At 51.5% G+C, this 18,087-nt stretch overlaps 2 pseudogenes; both read right to left on the reverse strand.

The window, feature by feature from the left end:
• Positions 1 to 268: 268 nt before the first annotated feature.
• LOC134149694 (exosome complex component MTR3-like) lies at positions 269 to 1,085 on the reverse strand (annotated as a pseudogene).
• A 102-nt stretch (positions 1,086 to 1,187) lies between these two features.
• LOC134149695 (alanine--tRNA ligase, cytoplasmic-like) lies at positions 1,188 to 15,132 on the reverse strand (annotated as a pseudogene).
• Between the last annotated feature and the right edge of the window lie 2,955 nt (positions 15,133 to 18,087).

The following is an 18,087-nucleotide window of genomic DNA, read 5'->3' on the forward strand; positions in this document are numbered from 1 at the left end:
CCTCTAGCAATATGGACGGGCTGCTCAGGCAGGAGCTGGGGTGCTCTGTGAGGTCTGCGGTGCTGCGAGGGGCTGCTCAGGAAGGCTCTGGGGGTCTCTGGCAGTGCAGGCGGCTGCTCGGCTGGCCTCCAGCGGGCTCGGGCAGTGGGGAACTGCTCCAGAGAGGCCTCTGGCAGTGCAGGGGGACAAATCCGGGGGCTCTAGCAGTACGAGGCCGCTCTGCTGGCCTCTGGGGCCTGCGGCAGCGGAGGGGGCCCTTCAGGCTGGCTCAGGCAGTGGAGCACGTGGCACGGAGCCGGGCAGTGCGTAGGAGGCTCTGCCACAGCACGGAGTAGAAGCGGTGGCAGCCATCGAGGCTGAGGCGCAGTGCCTGGGCCCAGCTGTCAGGGGGGCCGCCCTGGCCACAGCCCAGCAGCCCTGACACCTTGTTGAGGGAGGGCAGTAGGGCTACGGTGAGGAGGGCGGCGGCGCTCCTCGGCCTCATTACGCTGCAGGAGCCAGTAGGCGGCAGCGGCGCTGGGTGGCCGGCACAGGGCACAGCCCACCGCCAGGTCGTACATCTCCACGCCGGTGTCAGTGAGCGCCAGCATGGCGGCGCTGACGGTGGCGGCCAGGGCGGAGCCGCCGTCCTGCAGCAGCAGCGCACTGATGGCGAGGCACGCGCGCGGGTAACACGCCAGCTGCACCACCGGCTCCAGCACCTCATGCAGTGCCATCGCAGCTGCCTCGCGCTCCGCCGCCGCCTCGTGCGCTGCTGCCTGTCACCCACTCCCGGCGAAGGGAGCGTGCCGGAACTCACACACCAACCACCCCGCCGTGGCCGCCGCCGCGCCGCCCAGATCCGCCGCTGCGGCCGCCTCGCGCGGGCCCCAGGCGGCGCACAGCACCTTGGTGCCGCTCGCCAGCTCCACATAGGCCGAGCCCTCAGTGTGGCTCAGCAGCCCCATGCACGTGAACAACGTCCGCAAGGCGCACGGGTCCCACACCTCCTCTTCCTCCTCCTCCTTCTCGGCTGCCACCGCTGCCCACACCTCCGGCGGCTGAGACTCCTCAGGGCCCTGCAGGCGGCAGTGATCCAGCGGCATCCTCCGGCCAGCTGCCCTGCGAGGAAAGCAGGGAAAGAGGGAGGGAGGGAGGGAGGAGCCTGGCCCGGCCTGGTCCCCCAAGCACAGCTAGCGGTACACGCGTCAGGCAGCCTTTATTAGCCGAGTTGAACCTCCCCCTAGTGCCCCCATCCTCACCTCACTAAGATCTGCAATCTCCTTCTGCACATCCTTGTTGGGAGCTCTCTGCATTTTCACTTTGGCATCCAGGTCAGACAGCAATTTCTTGAGGCTGTCTACTTTCCTGAGGGCCTAGCAGAATAAAATTCAAGTTATGTTTTGCAGAGAGAGTTACCAAGCTGACCTCTGCCCAGAACCATATGCTGCAGTTCCAGACACGGAGACTCCTTGCCATTCCCACACTCAACAGAGAGCACAGTACCAAGCCCGAATAAATTCTGACACTTACGCCCCCAAGAGGACTTTAGATCTGCAGCCTATCCTGCAAATCAATTAGAGCTCGCCCTGCAGCCACCTCTGGGATCCACCCTATGCCCTTCTGCCCCATTAACACGACAGCTAGAGCTTAGACTCCTCCAGCTCTCTCCTCCAGCTATGTCATACACAGAGACTTCCAGCACAACCTTCACTGACAGCAACATCCTTTTCTGTGGCTGGGCTGGTGGAGTTCAAGCCAGGAGTCCTTTACGTACTCATAACGACACCCTGTGGCGCTGAGTTATCGCATTAGAAATACTGGCCAAACTTGACTGAAAGGAACCTCGGTAGAGGGTTACCATGTGTGTGTGCATGCTCCAGTGATTTCCTGCAGTGCACAGATTTCACAGAAGATTATCTCCTGCCTCTCCCTTACCTTTCGAGCTTCAGCACCAGTGACTGCAACTATCCTCTGGATGCCTTTAGCAATTGCTTCTTCTGACACAATCACAAAGGGGCCAGTACGGCTGGAGTTCTGCAAGTGCCAGACACAAACTCACAGGAGACAGTTAAAAATCTCAGCAGGTATCAGCACGGGAACAAAAAAAATTAAAAAAAATAAAAAAAGGAGATGCAGCAAGAGTGGGGACAGGACTCAACTCAGCCATCAAAAGCCTAAGAGGGAAAAAAGGGTGGCAAAGACTATGCTCCCAGCACTGCCATAGACTGTATGTGTGGGCAAGGACATAGGTGTACAGGCAGTTTCCCTGTCTGCAAAGGCTGACAGGAAACACAGCTTTACTCAGGACAGTGCACTGGGAACGCTGAGGCTTATAATCATTACCTCAAGCTCTCACCCTTCTGTGCCCAGCACACACTACAGCAGACCTTCAGGAACTCAGGATCCATGGGGACTCCTCTTCATCCACTCCACTGCCTTCCACTGCCTGTCCAGATACTCACGTCCCTCCGCAGAACTCAATAGAAGTGGTCGAGCCTGCGGGGCCACAGGGGTCAGCCAGCAGCTCTTCCACAGGGATGCCAAGTAAGATCACACAGACAGGATTGGGGTAGGTCTCATCAAAAACAGCCCGCAAGCCTTGGATAGCTTTGGCTGCTGCGAGAATGCAGTCCTTGGCATACACAGTCTGCAGAAGACAGGAAAGGAGTGCAGATAAGAGCTGGTCCTGCCAGCTGTGACCAAAGGCCTGCATTCCCACAGAATTCTGGCTTCCTCTGAAATATCGTAAAAGGAACGTTATGTACCTCACAGGAGTGACAGTTTGTTGAGCTGCAGGGATCCCAAATTGTTTAACAGCTACTCCATCTTCAAGTTTCCTGATACCAGGGCCTGCTCAGACCCTGTGTGCTCCTGCACATTCAGTGATTTCTAACTACAAACTCCCAAGCAGAGCGGAGGGTTCCTTCCACGGTCTGCTCTGAGACAGGGCTTGTGCTGGGCAGAGCAACTCTCACATCATAGTGGGTCTGGCTCACATCACCAGCCAGGCCTGAGAAACTACTCTGTCAAGTTCTCCTTGGCTCTCATAGCTAATACAATACTAGAGCAGGCAAGGAATTACTCCATCCCTAGAGAGGCCTCAGAACCAGTGAACAGAGCAAGGTATCAATCAAAATTTTCTTGAGGTCATTCAGATCTGTGCACAATACTGCATCAGTAGCTCAGCAAACTCCTGCTGGGCCAAACTTCCAGCATCCCAGATCATACAAAAACTTGACCCAAGGCATTTTTTCCTAACTACGTCCCTATGTCCCTATCCAGTTGAACATAAAGACTGAACACAGAGAGCCAGTCCATGTGAGAAGAGTCAATGGGAACTGGTGACCAAGGCAAAACTTATCTTTGACCGGAAACATTTTGGGGAATGGCAACAAACATAAACCCATGTTACACTGCACAGTTCAGAAACAGGGAGGAGAAAGCACAGAATGAATGGGGTTCACACCAGATTTCTTCTGAAAACTGGTGCCCCAGTCATCCACTGAGGCTGATTCAGACACTGTGGCAAGCCTATGCCTGGGTCTGCCAGGAAAAGAACAGGATCCTTTCTACAGGATTGCGACAGTGAACTGACTGAGTACCATCCCAGCCCACAAGGTCCTTCTGAACCTAACAGCCATACCCACCTTCGCTTCGTCAATTATCCGGTAGACAATCCCTTCAACTTTCTTGATTTCCTGGGCAGACAAGGCTCCCTTGGCCGTGAAGTCAAACCGCAGCTTGTCTGGTGCCACCAGTGACCGCCTCTGGTCAGCTTCCCCCAGCACTGAGCGCAGGGCAAAGTTGAGGATGTGGGTGGCCGTGTGGTTGCTCATGACTGACCTCCGCCTGGTCTGGGGCAGGAAACCACTGTTAAATAGGGCCTTGCACTGCAGAGTCTCTAGCAAGGGAAGTGCATTTTATGGTGCAGCTTCAAGAGAAACCTGAACTAGCCTGAGGAGACCAGAAACAGCTCATCAAATCCACTGCCCTGGAGCCTTGGCTTAGGGAGTAGCGCATTTCCCATCCAATTTGCACACAGCATTTCCCAGGATGTCCCCTCACTGGGCCTGTCTGGAAAGAGGCCAGGGACAGACCAGGTCACAGACACTGTCTCCCCTCCTCAATAGGTAAAAGCGCTGCAAGATGGTAGCCTTCCTTTTTGCTCCAGAAGAGCCCCTTCAGGGAAGGGAAATGCATTTTGCAGACTTGGGCTTAGCCCAGCGCTCACTCGGCAGGCTGAGCCAGCTACAGCAATGTCTGGACTAGGGCAGCCCACCCAGGCTCTCAGCTGTCATCCCCAAGACAGTGGGGCAGCATACATGTCTCAGCTCCCGGTCATGCCCTGCTACGGACCAGCAAAAGCCAGTGTCCGTAGCTCAGAGCCAGCAGGGTGTTATCTGCCTTGCAGAAGGAGGAAGCCAGATCTCAGGCAGGAGGGCCACTACTCCAGCTCAACTGGAAGAGCCATGCTACTTGCCTGCACCACATGCTGCAGGGAGAGCAGACTCTCATCCCAGAGCAGCACTAATGGAATGAAATGGCTAAAACCTCCCAGAACTGAGAGGTGAAGCCATCTACTATACTGTGTCTTAACTCACCTCTCACCTCATCAATAGACAGATGGACTTGATCTCCTACTTTCAAGCTCCCATACAGAGTTCCTATGTGAAGCACATAGCCCCCTCGGACTTGCACATTCTTCACCGTGAACTCTGTTTTCTGTACAAGAAGGGAAAGGCACTCAGTGAGCAGAGGGAGACAGACCAAGGGGGAGACAGACAGTCTAGCCAGAGGCCTTGACTGCAACTGGAAAAGCCTCAGCTGAGGGAAAGCTGGACTGGTGCATGTGATATGAGCAAGCTAAGCACCTGCAGGCATAGTATGCAGGCTGCAAAGCAGAGAACTGAATGAAGGACAAGGTGAGGCACAGTTATGGGGCATGGCAGAGCTGAATCAGCTCCCCACTTCATGGCTCAGAAGCACCATGTCCCAGCACCACCACTGCAGGCACCTGCATCCTGGTGACAGCCTAACACTGCAGCATGAAGTTATGAAGTTTAGTGAAGCCTGCCAAGAAGCAAGGGAGCAAACCCCAGCACACCTGTGCTATGCTGCACCCCCAAGAAGGAAAGCTGTGCAATGTCTGATGCCTGCTATGGACGTGGAATTGCTAGAACTTGTTTGACACCTTCTTCCTCTCTGAACGCACCGGCCCAGGCCCAAGCTCAGACTATGACGGGCTCTCAAGCCCATTCACATCCTCCCTGCTGGCGTCATCCTTGACCATGTAGCCCTCGTCATAGATCTGCCCACTCTGCTCAGCGCAGAAGCAAGTGCGTTCCAGTACTATCCCACACTCCTGGCCAGTGGACACTTCCTCCACAAACTTCTCCCTGCGGATGGCTTTCACTGTGGCCACGAGGCTCCCAAAATCTGTCACCGGGAGGACAGGCAGTGTCAGTAGAATAGGAAAACCTGGCAGATACCATGTAGAAGCAGAACTTCATAGCAAAGGCTCCCAGTTATTGCACAAGCTCATGGCAGTTATACACACAAACAGGTGTAAAGAGGAAGAACTAGGACAACATTTAGCTGAGGAAGAGGGAATTTGATTCAATACTTTTCAAGGCAGAGAATGACACTTCTTTCCACACTTTCACAATACAAGCCAGCAGCATGTGTGGCTGTATCAAAGAGCCAAAACCAGCAAGCAGGCCAAGGACACTAACAGATTTAGGAGCATCTGCAAAGTTGTGTGGCACTGGCAACGGGCATGTAGGAAATGCAGACACTGTAGCGTGGAGACAAGAAGCTGCGGGGAAGAGTCCTCTTAGGTCTCTCTGATCAGGTTAGCAGCAACTGATGTGAACAGTCCCTAGAGCAGCCCTTGGACAGTCTACAATTCTCTTTCTCTGCTCAAGTTATTACAAACGTGCTATTCATGTGCACGCATTTCACCCACTTTCATGCCCCAAGGAAGGTAAACTCCGAGGGGCCCTTGTTGAGGCAAATGCCAGGAAGACCTGACAAAGAAGCTCCTGCCTGTGAGATGTAGGATGAAAGATTTCGCAGAAGAGGATGGTTCTGAGAAGGCTTTCTCATACCATAGGCACCACTTGGATCTGAAGCGTCGCTGCATTTTGGTGAGTCATCAGTCACCTCCAGCCCTCGGGCCCTTAGCTCTTCGATGGCCTAAATGTCCAGCATTAGAAGGTCCTCCCCTCCAGCACCCTTGCCTTGGGATTTGAGCTGCAAGTGACAAGCACAGAAGTTTGAGAGAACCCACTTCAGCACTGGCTTGCACACACCAGCCTAGACACACATCTCTCACACACTCTCACATTCCTAGGATCACCTGGCTCAGAGCTATGCTCTGGGCAAACACCCGCCACCTGGTAGAATGCTCCCACCTCTTCTGGCTTCAGAGCAGGCTGTTCCAGCACTGCCAGCAGGCACTCAAAGCAAGTCTGAGCCCAGCACAGGCAGGTCAAGTACTTGGCCTGCTCATCCATGCTACCCTATATTGCTGTACTGCATGTGTCAGGAGACACATCCAAGCTACAGGCCTGACTGGACGCTCTGCTTCTCAGACAGGGAGACCCAGGACTTCCATGGGAACAAGGGAAGGTGCTCCCAGGACTTCAGTAATTCTGTCTGAAGGCTGAGTTCGAGGCCACAGGCCTCACAACTTTAGTGTACTAACACAGCCTCAGCTACACAGGAAACGCATGTCCCATAGGAAGTCTCGTGGTGTGCTCTGGACTCTCCCATAGGGCACAGAGGTGTGAGTGTACACATAAGAAAGGAGCAGTCTCGTGACCAGAAGCTTAAAGATTGGGAATTCTCCTTGCATCCTCTCAGACCAGTGCCCCCTCGAGCTGTTGTCTACCTGTGCGTTTTTCCGCTCTTCTTCAAAGCCCTCCATATCCACAACAAGGCCCTTCTCCTCTGCAATCAGCCCAGTGAGATCCACAGGAAAACCATAGGTGTCATACAGAAGCCAGGTAGTGTCACCTGCAGAGTGAAAACAGCAGTCAGCACTCCTGTTCCTTGAGCCAATATCCCTTTTCGTGCTCTCAACTGGTTGTCCCACCCAATTGGCTCTGTGCAATGGCAGTCAGTAATTGGCAGGGTAGAAAACAAGTCTCTGGTGAACATGAACACCTGATAAGCTCTTCACTGGCATGCTCAGGGCAGAGAGATCACACTACCATGTTGTGTCTGAGCTGCTGCAGATCTAAGGAAGCGAACACAGACAAAAGAAAAATGGGGTGGCCCTACGCTGAGCAACAGGCTTTTGACTCCAGCTCGCAGCTCCCAGCCCAGCCAAGCCCTGACTCAGCCCCAAATGATAAACATCTTTTGGTGCATCTGGAAAGAAGTCACAGCCTTACCGGGGATGCTTTTACTGTCTCCCAGGCTCTGGATCTTCCCATCCAGGATGCGACGTCCTCTGGTGAGCGTTTTCAGGAACTGATCCTCTTCTTCGTTGATGATGTCCTTCACCATATCTGGGTCCTTCTTCAGCTCAGGGAAGGCACCTCCCTACACAGCCAAGAGGATTAGCCCTTCAGCATGGTGATCTGCACATGCTAGCACATATAGCAGAGTGAAAAGAGAACTTACCAATGACTGTACCACAACATCAACCAGTGTAGCAAAGAAGCCCCTGGGGGCATTGAGCTTCTCATGGGAGTAGTGCACAGCCCATCGGAGAATCCGTCTCAGCACATGCCTCGGAGATAGCACAAGCCCTCATGCTAACATTACATCTCTGATTCATGCTCATAAGATCCCTCTGTATCCACCTACCAGCATCCCCTTCCAGGACCAAGAATGCAGGCTTGTTCACCCTCTCTCCATATTTTCTCTCAACTAACTGCTCTCACCAGCAGCAAGCCAGAGGTGAAGTGCCTGGCCTCAGCCCTGTTCCTCAGACTCACTAGGTGCCCAGAACCAGTCCTACAAGCGGTACCCACTGCACAGTGCCCCAGCCCAAATTTCATTACATTTTTGACAGCAGCATTACTGCAAGTGTAGTTCTGTGTCCACCTGTCCATAATGATCCTTTCTGGGGGTTGATACAGTGGGACTGGTACTCACTAGAGCATTCAGACTGACGTGTCTTCATCTTTTGGGGGACTGTGCTGCAGGGCTTTTTGAAGTGTCAAATATACTGTGGCAAACACTCCTCTATCTACTGCTCTAGCGATGCCTTCAAAGACATTTCACAGACTCACATGACTCCACTCCCCTCAGGAAAGCTGTACTGAACAAAACAGAAGCAGCAGCAGCATGGCAGTTCCCTTCTTACCCTCTGCCAGTGTTGTCAGGTCTGCCCCCATCAGCAAGGGCCAGCGTGATGGTTTGTGCGTGGTCAGCCAGCACACGGTAGGCCATATCTATGCCATCTGCATCATCAGCACCAACCTGTCCCATGTACGGCCTGGCACCACTGCCCTGTGCAGACAGGAGGCAATTGGCACAGTGGGGGGGATCAGCACCGTGGCAGAACAGCAGGGGAAGCACCTAACAAGTCAGCCTCATCTCCCCTCCCTTCCCAGGGCTCAGAGACGGCACACTCCTCTTACAAGAAGGTGAGCTGATGTATCCAGGGAAGACAAAGAGCTGCTGGGCTCCACATGGTGCCACAGCCTGCATTTGCAGGGCCAAAGGATGTCCAGGGCCAGAGGGAGGTAGAGTAAAATTACCACAGCATAAAAAACCCAAGGGAGCAGAGGTAGGGAGAGGGACAGAGTGAACGGAGATCCAAAGAAGAAAACATCTGTTTTGTGCACTGGCTCTTAGATTCCAGCCTGGCATTAACCTGCCCAGGAAAAAGCTTTTCCAATTCTGTCATGTGTGTCTCAGCTTCCCTTTTTTAGGGACGTCTCTACCCATGAGAAAGACACTGCTGTAATAATGGAGTGGCTGCACATGGTGAAAATCTTGCACCATGGGCCAAGGTCCTCACAGTCAGGCTTCCAGCACATCCACACACAGCAGGAAAACAACAAGAACACACTTGCTTTGCCTAGCCAATGGCTTTAACATATGGAAAGGTGGCCCTCTAGCTCTATCTCTGAAGTTCTGCCCCACATCCTTCTGAGGATCAGGAAGTATCTGAGCTTTCCGTGTTTTCTCCAGTACAATCTGCAGCTGGAGAGCTCTGACACTTCCATAGGAATAAATGTGTATTACACAGAGGGCTCATGACAGTTAGTTCCTGGCACTGGTAACAGCCCTCCCCACCCAGGAAGACAGAGTAATTGCACACTGGTTCTGCAAGTGACCATTCATGGTTTAGGGCAGAGATCTCCTCTCTGCAGGGGATTTCTGCAGATTAGCACAACATGAGGTTCTGGGTAGAAGTCTGAAGGACAAATTCTGTCTCTGAGTCTAGTACTCAGTGGCAACATGTGCTATCTATCATTGGCAAAAGGGTGGCTCTTGGCCAGAGCATCTCCCGCTGTCAGAGATGACCAAGGAGTACACGATTAGGACAGCTCACAGGAAATAGATGGGAAAACTGCACTGCTCATGTCCCTCGTTCTGCCCTGGAAACCCCAAGGTAGCAATCAGTTGGGCCAGCCTGAGTTTCTACCCTCCTCAGCAAGGGACAAATCTGCAGAGCTCACCATAGCTGAGAAAGAAGAGATCTGCAGACACTATCCCTGCCCAATCACCTCCCTACATCTCCCTGAGGGTCCAGGAAATAGGGAAACAGACAAAGCTGGGTCAGTCTTCAAGCCCAGACTACCCTGTTCATACCTTCTGTACGGCTTCAAAATAAGGAATGAAAAGGTCAGTGTCGTAGTTGGACATCTTGTTCTGCAGCACAGAAACCAGCCTCTCCAGACCCATCCCAGTGTCAATACTCTTCTCGGGAAGAGGTTTCAGACTCCCATCAGCTTCCCTGTCCAAACCCAAAAGGAAAGACAAGCCATTATGGACAGAGCCACTGCAGAGACATGCCCATCTCTCCTCTCCGTGAGATTCTGTTGCATAAGATTTAAGAAACAGGCCCATACACAAATCACACACAGGGGAACTGTGATAAAATATAATTAACAAGTACCTCAACAACAACCTAGACCCAGATCAGGATGGCATCTCTTTCCCACTTAACCCCTACTAGTGAGCTGAGGAATCATTCCTAATTTGCCCTCAAAACCAGGTATAACCAACCTCTTCTGTTCAAGCTGGCTGGGGGACAGAACATTGCAAAGTGCACAGCTTCTGGAAAAAAAGGAATGGTCAGCAGTCCCAAACCTGTTGACCTCAAGACCCTGATGGGAGACAGGGAGACACTGAAGGGTGACCCTGCAGGACTGAATGAAGAGCAAGGCTCATATGGATTCTCCCTCGGTCAATGATAGCATGCCCAGCCTCCAAGCGCCACAACTCCTCTAACTTCTCAGTGGTGCAATACCAAAGTTCAAAAGCTTTCTACAAGGCTTAAATTGCTGAAGGTGTTTGTAGGTACAGGAATGAGGCTGTAGCAAACAGCAAAGCAGTAAAGAGACATCTGAGTCAGAGGGCCGAGAAAGTGGCCAAACTGCTAAGGTGGGGTTAAGGCTGACAGGAGAGATGGCTTGTGGTTAATGGGACTCTACATGTCTAACGAGGAACAGCATGGATAAATGCAAGTCCCAGGACTCATAGTTCAGCTGTGCTCTCCATTCAGCAGCTCAGAAGAAAAATGGGCAGAACGGTCAAAAATGTGGTCTTGTGCTAGGAGCCATCACTAACTACACAGCCTGAGTAAACTCCCATGCAAAACTGGAGCCACCTGGAAATGCAGGTCTCACCCACCTGTTGAACTGTATGAACACCAGGTTCCAGATTTCCAGGACATTGAGGTCATCCTGATTGACCAGGTGCGAGGCATCTCTGTCCCCAATCCGGTCATAGTGGATCTCGCTGCAAGGGCCGCAGGGGCCTGTGTCTCCCATTTCCCAGAAGTTATCCTTCATATTGCCAGGCAGAATCCTACTCTCAGCCAGCCGGTAATAAGAAACTCCTGTTGAACAACAGAGACTCATGGCAAGGCAGGAATTCCCTGAATTGAGGACTATATCAAAGAGATTTCAGTTCAGCAATTCCCTGAATGAGCAGAAGAGTGGTCAGGGTCCTGTGACAGACCAAGCCAAGAGCTTACGATCCTCTCACGATCCTACCACCCAGATTCCTTGCTGAGTAGGCAGAGGCCTACAGAACTTCTCAGTGAAGCCTCAGTCAGGAACAAAGGGGGCTATCTCACTTTAATGCATGCTAGGCAGGTTTTGCCCCACAGTCTAGATCTGTGTCATGGGTTCATAACAGGTTTCACAGGGGGCAACAGCCACAATACCAAAGGCATTTCATTGCTACGTCAAATTTTGGCATACTCACAGCTTGACTGCTAAGTGCAGATCTGGTTTCCACATCTCAAGGAGGGTGAGGCAGAGGCAGAGAAAGAACAGAAGAGGGCAACTAAAACTGCCTAGGGGTAGAACTTCTGCTTTACAAAGAGAAGCTAGAAATAGTAAGAGTCTTCAGTTTGGAGGGGAGGAGGTTGAGGGTGGACTATGACTGAGAGTTATAAAAATCCAACAGGCTCAAAGTAGGATCAGATATACTTTAGAGGTGCAGGTCCCTACAACATAAACAGAATAGAAGGGTATCCCTCTGTACTGAGAGCACCCGCAGAAGATCTGTTGAAGAGTCAGTGACTGGCAGAGTACATGATAGCAGGCCCAGTGTGTGAAACTACACATTGACCAAATTCCCATCATGCCCAGGCATGCTCATTCCATTTTGTCAACAATGTCTAGCTGCTTCCCGGCCAGCAGCTACTCAGGCTTAGCAAAGCAGAGACAAGGGAACAGTTCTAGTAGACTAAGAAGCCCTTAGGATACAAGTGGAGTCCTGTCTGGGCGTCCCACTCGTGTGTCTGACCCATGCCTCCGGCAGCCTCCCATCAGTGACTCCTCTGTGCGATTCCCAGGGCTTCCCGTGCAGTTTGGAGCGTTAAGTCCGTTATTAAATCTATCCTGTTTAACCCCTCATGAACTCTGAGTGTCACCAGTAGCCAACCCTTCCTTGCCTGCCTTGTGGTCACACGCTCTATTGCCCTTAATCCAACAACTGCAGATGCTGGAAATGGATGAGGAAAAGAGTGCAGACCACAGCCAGGCCCGCCTGTCCTTTTTGAATAGCTTCTCCTCCTCCTGCTGTCAGAGACAACACACTGCACTGAAAAGACTGTTGGTCTGATCTAGCAGGGCACTTATGTTCTTAAGCTTATACAAGAAATTTTGAATTGGAAGATCTAGGGTACAGGTCTTGGCCTCTTCCATCTAACACTAGTGCTTCCCTTTGGCTTTGCAGTTCTACCACCCTGCAAACATTATTTGTGATATGCCAGATATGCCTGTTACTCTGCCACATAAGGCATGCCACCTTTCTCTGAACAAAGGCAGGCAGTTGCATAAATTGTGAAAAATTAAAGATTTCCTGATGCAAAGGAGCGCCTGTCAACACAAAGCTGTACTTTTGAGTGCTGGAGACAGGTCCCAGATGCCTTCCTTGGTTTAGACTTCCTCTCAGTTCAAACCCACCTTCCTCAACAGTATTGACCTCTTGCATCTGCTGGCTAAACTGGGTAGAACTACCAAAACTTAGAAGTGCACTCACACTTGGGCAAGCAGGACCAGAGACGTCTGTCCCCCTCAAGCCACAAAAGAAGCCTCCAGTGCTGCCTAGCTGACACCTTCCCTATTGCTTATCAAAACATGCAGCTTCCTTGATTGTAGGACCTTACCCCAAATCCAGCCAGATCTGCTTGCACTCCAGGTCTGGTTGCAACCCTGCAGCTTCATTTCCACCAAAGTAAGTAACATAGAGTCTTTCAATAGGGATGCCAAACTCCTTGGTGAGAAGGTCCAGAGCCAGCTTGCAAGCAAGCTCCTGTAGAAGGAAAGATGAAGTAAGCAAGTAAAAGGAAGCTTCTCTTCAACATGCAACACCTGCCCATGCAGAATATCAGCTGCTGTACTCACTAGCTGACTACAGTCTACCCAGGGAGTCTCTCAAACATGCAGAAAACTTCTATGCCTGACTTAGGGTCATTCAGAAGATCAGGAAACTAGTCTCCACACAACATTTCAGCCAAGTCTCTCCAGACGTCTCCTTGTGCTATTAGGTCTACCAGACAGAAGCTGGACCAGAACAGCTCTCCACAGAGGAAACAGTCAAGATTTTACAGACTTTTGTTATAAGAAATATGCAAACTAATATATGTAACGCACAAGGTACACAGAACATCTCATATGGCTTTCCAAATGCAGTCAAATTAGCCCCTAGAAGGTTCTCTGCCTAAAAAAAACCCTTTGAAATCTGCTGTTATACTGTATTCTTAACATCCCTTTTGTGAAGTTGAACCCTCCTCTAGCAAGAAGCTTGGGCAAGGACATCATTATGTTATGATCACTCCTCTTTGAGGTCATAGTCAGAGCATACGCAACTTTCCATGGCTACAGCCAATAAAACCTCTACCTGAAGACACCAAACCAGCAGTGAGAATATAAGCACCTTTGTAAACACTAAGAGACTAATCTCAAAACATCCTGCAGTGTGGGGTTTTTACTCCATGTTCATCTATTCCAAAGGAGCACAACATGCCTTGGGAACCTTTGGAACTAGTCTTGAGTAGAGGTCTTTTCTTTCCTCTTGGTACATTTGTAGACAAACACTTTGCTGAAATCATGGAGATGGGCAACTTTGCGCAAAAGATTCAGAGCTGCCAGTTTTACCTTGAAATAATCCCCAAAGGACCAGGACCCCAACATCTCGAAGAATGTGTGGCAGTAGACATCCTTTCCCACATCATCCAGGTCATTGTGCTTGCCTCCAGCTCAGACACACTTCTGAGTGCTAGTAGCTCTGTTCAGTTTAGCGAGTGGGTGTGAGGGGTCAATAGTATTGAGGAAGATGGGTTTGAACTGAGAGGAAAAAGAAGAAAGAAATCTAAATGAAGGAAAAATATCATAAGCTCACTTTCAAATGTTGCTAGCAAAAGCAAGGCAATGAGTTTTATCCACCTGGTGATATGCCACCAGCCTGGACATACCTGAAGTAGCATTCAGAAACATCAAGGCTGCTGTCTCCTACATGGAAGGAGGAGTAAAACTGGCCGTAACTCAGCACATGTACATGTTCCTGGAGCACATCAAGCCCCAGGACTTCCAAAGGGACTGAAAGCAGCCAGATTCCCAGCTGGCAATATAGTTAGCAAAAACTGTGTGCTGATCTCCTGCAGAGCACTTTCAGTAGCCCAGCCCCAACCACTCATTAAAATAGTTATTAGTCATTTGTGCCAGGATTCTTCATGCACCTATTTGCAGCACCAGCTGTGGTCCAAAGGGTCAAGGAAGGGATACTGGCAGTGCTCCCATGGCTGCACAGTCAACCCAGCAGACTCAGGAACTTCTCCTAATGTTTCTACCAACTCTGCAATAGAGCAGGGGACTCCAGGAGATGCACCAGCTACCTCTTTATAACAAAGTGATGAAAGAGGATTGTGAAAACAGCAACGACCTTCCAACAATCCATGGGAGAGACTGTAGTTTGTTTGAAAACCCTGTCTTCAGGATATAAAGGGACAAAGCTTAACCTCACTAAAATGAAATCAGAGGAATGTGACCAAGCTCAGCCCACAGACCAGCCACTAAAATATGAAGAGAAAACTGAATTCCCTGCAAATTGAAGTGTTTACAGAGCTAGTCACACCTGGAGCAGGCGTTTATCCAAGAGGAGAAAGGCAAATGCATTGCCATCTAAGAGGCTACAAGAGGCTTTAGACTGCACCTAGAGCTTGACAAACTATTGGTAAGTTCAGGCATCCCGGAGGAGCTTATTAAAAAGGGGCGGGCATTCCAAAAGCTCTGCAGACAGCTTCATAGATTTCAACTGCTACAGGCAATGTCCATAAGAACCACAGTACCAGAGTGCGAATCCTACCTAATTCATGCCAGCATTGGCAAAAAGCAGTGTGGGATCAGCCAGGGGTATTGTAGAAGAAGAGTGCACATAAGTGTGCTTGTTTTCCTTGAAGAAGTCAATAAATCGTTGCCTGATCTGGCTAGCTGTTAGTGTGACTTCCATCTTAAAACTGCAAGCCACAGCTGTCAAAAGCAAGTGCAAGGGAAAGCAGCCAGGCCTTGGTGCAATCTGAGGGGACAGCAAAGAACAAGGCTCTTACATCAAGACATCACGTTGTCAACTCAAGCACTAACATCAGGATCACTGCCTTTATCTCTTAAAAGGGTTTCCTCACATTAACAATTACTTTCACCAACTCCCCAGTTTAATCATCAGTCCGTCCCAAATGGTGCTGATCCAAAACCTACCCCCTCCAACCTCCCAGATGTCTGCAGTTCTAGCTCTAGTTACCTGTTTTTTGAAACCATGTATTTGAAGATACCAAGTTCACGTGGATACTGAACCGTTAGAGACTGTGTCTGCCTTGCCCTATCTCTGGGGAGAACTGCTAAGTCCTACAACCATTCGAGGTGAATAAATCATAGGATCGTAGAATGGCTGCAGTTGGAAAGGTCCTCTGGAGATCTCCTGCTCCAACCCACCTGCTCCAAGCTGGGTCAGCTGTAAGGATGCCTGGAAATCACCCCTGCAAGCAGTCACATTACTTTACCCACACCAGTGAGAGAAGACCAGCTCCTGTATATTGTACCTGGTACTTAGCATTGTCCTTGGCCTCCAAGAGAGGCGGGAAGAAAAGCCTTTCCCAGCGGCTCCAGTACCAGCGGTGCCGTTGCCTCCACCTTCTCACCACCGTCCCCCTCGCAGGGAACCTTCCCCCGGCCCGCACCATTCTGGGCGGCAAAGAGAGGTTGCGGGGGCAAGCCCAAATGCTGACGGCCCCCCAAGCTGCCCAAAGCCCTGGCAGAGGTCCCGCAGGCCGTCGCAGTTGCTCCGGCCCCCACATCCGCCATGGCTGCTGACAGAGGCAGGCTCCCGGCACGCTTTGCGGTGGGCTCGCGCCCAGCAGCACTGCGCAGGCTGCGAACGCCTTGCTGCCAGCATCCAGTCTGGTGCGGCACCCCCCAGCCCCCTACCTGCACGGCCGCCACCGCAGCCCCTCGCTCTGCACCACGCACGGTGCCGCAAGAGCCATCCCACCCCTGTCGACGGCACCAGGCACCCCTCTCCGATTGGCTGTCGTCATCATCGTCGCTCAGGATAAGCCCCGCCCCCTTTGCCAGGCCGAGGGGCTGGGTGGCAGCTGGCTGATGCAATGGCGGGACATGAGGTCACGTGACACGGCTGGGCGGAAGCTGGGCAGAAGCTGGGCAGGGCGCGGCCATTTGAGGCCCTGCGGCCCCTCTGTAGAGCGCTGCTAGTGGCGCTGGGCGGGCAGCGCCGCGCATGCTCTCTGCGCATGCTCTCTGCGGGCGCTGTGATCCCGCCTTACGACAAGGCCTCGGGGAGCTCAGCACGGGCTCGCTCTGGTGCGCAGGCCTGAGGTGCTGGCGTCTGAGGGGCGACAGGCTGCTAGAAAGGCCAGGGCCAGGAGGGGAATAAGGGGGAGAAAGAGCCAGTGCAGGAAGGGTGGATCCACTGGGTGGCTGCCAGCAGTGATCAAGGCCCTCCTTGCCTGCCTCTCAGTCAATACGGCGGGGCCCCCTGCGTGGGATGTAGCAGTTGCAAAGCGAGTCTGAGGGGACCAGTTCACAAACAAGATGTACTGCAGTTGTTCAATATGCAGCAATTGTGCTTACTTCATGCAGTCAGGGATCTGCAGGTAATGGGAGGTGCACAGCCTGAGTGAAAGGGGCAGCGTTTATAAGGTAGAAATGGAGAAGGTTGACCTAGAGGAAAAAAAGTTCACTGTGAGGATAGTCAGACATTGAAAGATGGGCCCAGAGAGGCTGTGGGATCTCTTTTCATGGGGGTTTAAGACCTGGCTTGATCAAGCCCCGGGCAACCTAGTGTGAACTCTGTGTTGAGCTACCTCTGAAGGGGGTTTGGATTTGAGTCCTGCTGATGTCCTCCCCATTCTTGAGAGTCACAGAGTGCTTTGACAGCATGGAGATCTTGGTTATATTTGTCTCATCTCTTTCCCACAGCAACCCTTGGGAAACCTGCCCTCAAGTAGTGTTTCCTGAGCCATGACCTGTGCCCTGGCATGTCTGTGCTGCTGTCTGGTTGGCCAAAATGGCGAAGATGGCCGAAATGTTGGCCATTACCTTGGCTAACAGTTGGACGTTTCCAAAGGTTGCTTGGTGCTTGGCTTCTTCAGCTTTGTGTTTAGCTGGCCGGCAGCTGTCCTCATCAGATCTGGTCCTTCAGCTGCCTTTTTCTCATGTCTATTTTCTCCTTTCCCAGGAGTCTAGAAAGAAAAAAGAAACTCTAGTCATGCTGGTTTCTAATGGGAAGTCTGCTCTCGGTGCTGCCTTGTAGATAGGAGCAGGAACAGGCAAGACTGTATAGTGCAATTGCTTGCATGGGTGATTATGCCCATAATAAAAGCCTTCTACAGTGGATCAGTCTAATGCCAGCCATTCTCCGAAATGTACACCCTGCATGGAGGCCTTAGTCTACCCACTGAGATGGAAGGAAACATTGCTGCTTCTTCCCATGCACTGTGTCAGCTGAAAACAGCTTTTTCAAATTTCGCTGCCCCTCCACCATTTAGCAGCTGCTGGCAGAAGCCAGAATATTTCTCTGGTGAGTGCCAGGTCTGAAACTACTTGGATCTTCAAGGAATAGCCAGCCTGTCACTTTCCTCTGAGAGGCTGAGCAGGGCTGAGCAGCAGAGATGCTCTTAGACACATGCAGATGTAAAACAGACCCATCCCCACTACTTTCCTCTTATTTCCTCCCCGATCTTAAGCTCAGGTTGCCCCAAATATTGGGCCTAATGCAGACTGTGAGTCTTCTGTTGAGACTTTTTATGTGGCAGTCCCTTGTTTCTTTCAGCATGTTACTCACTTCTTCCTTCCCCAAATCCATGCCTGTGGGCTAGTTTTGGCTGCAGGAACCTTGGCTTAGCAGAGATGTGTTGGTCTGATAAGCCTCCCTGCATTGTCCTCCAGCAGG

Source organism: Rhea pennata, chromosome 21 (genome assembly GCF_028389875.1).
Source record: "Rhea pennata isolate bPtePen1 chromosome 21, bPtePen1.pri, whole genome shotgun sequence".
Lineage (NCBI taxonomy): Eukaryota > Metazoa > Chordata > Aves > Rheiformes > Rheidae > Rhea > Rhea pennata.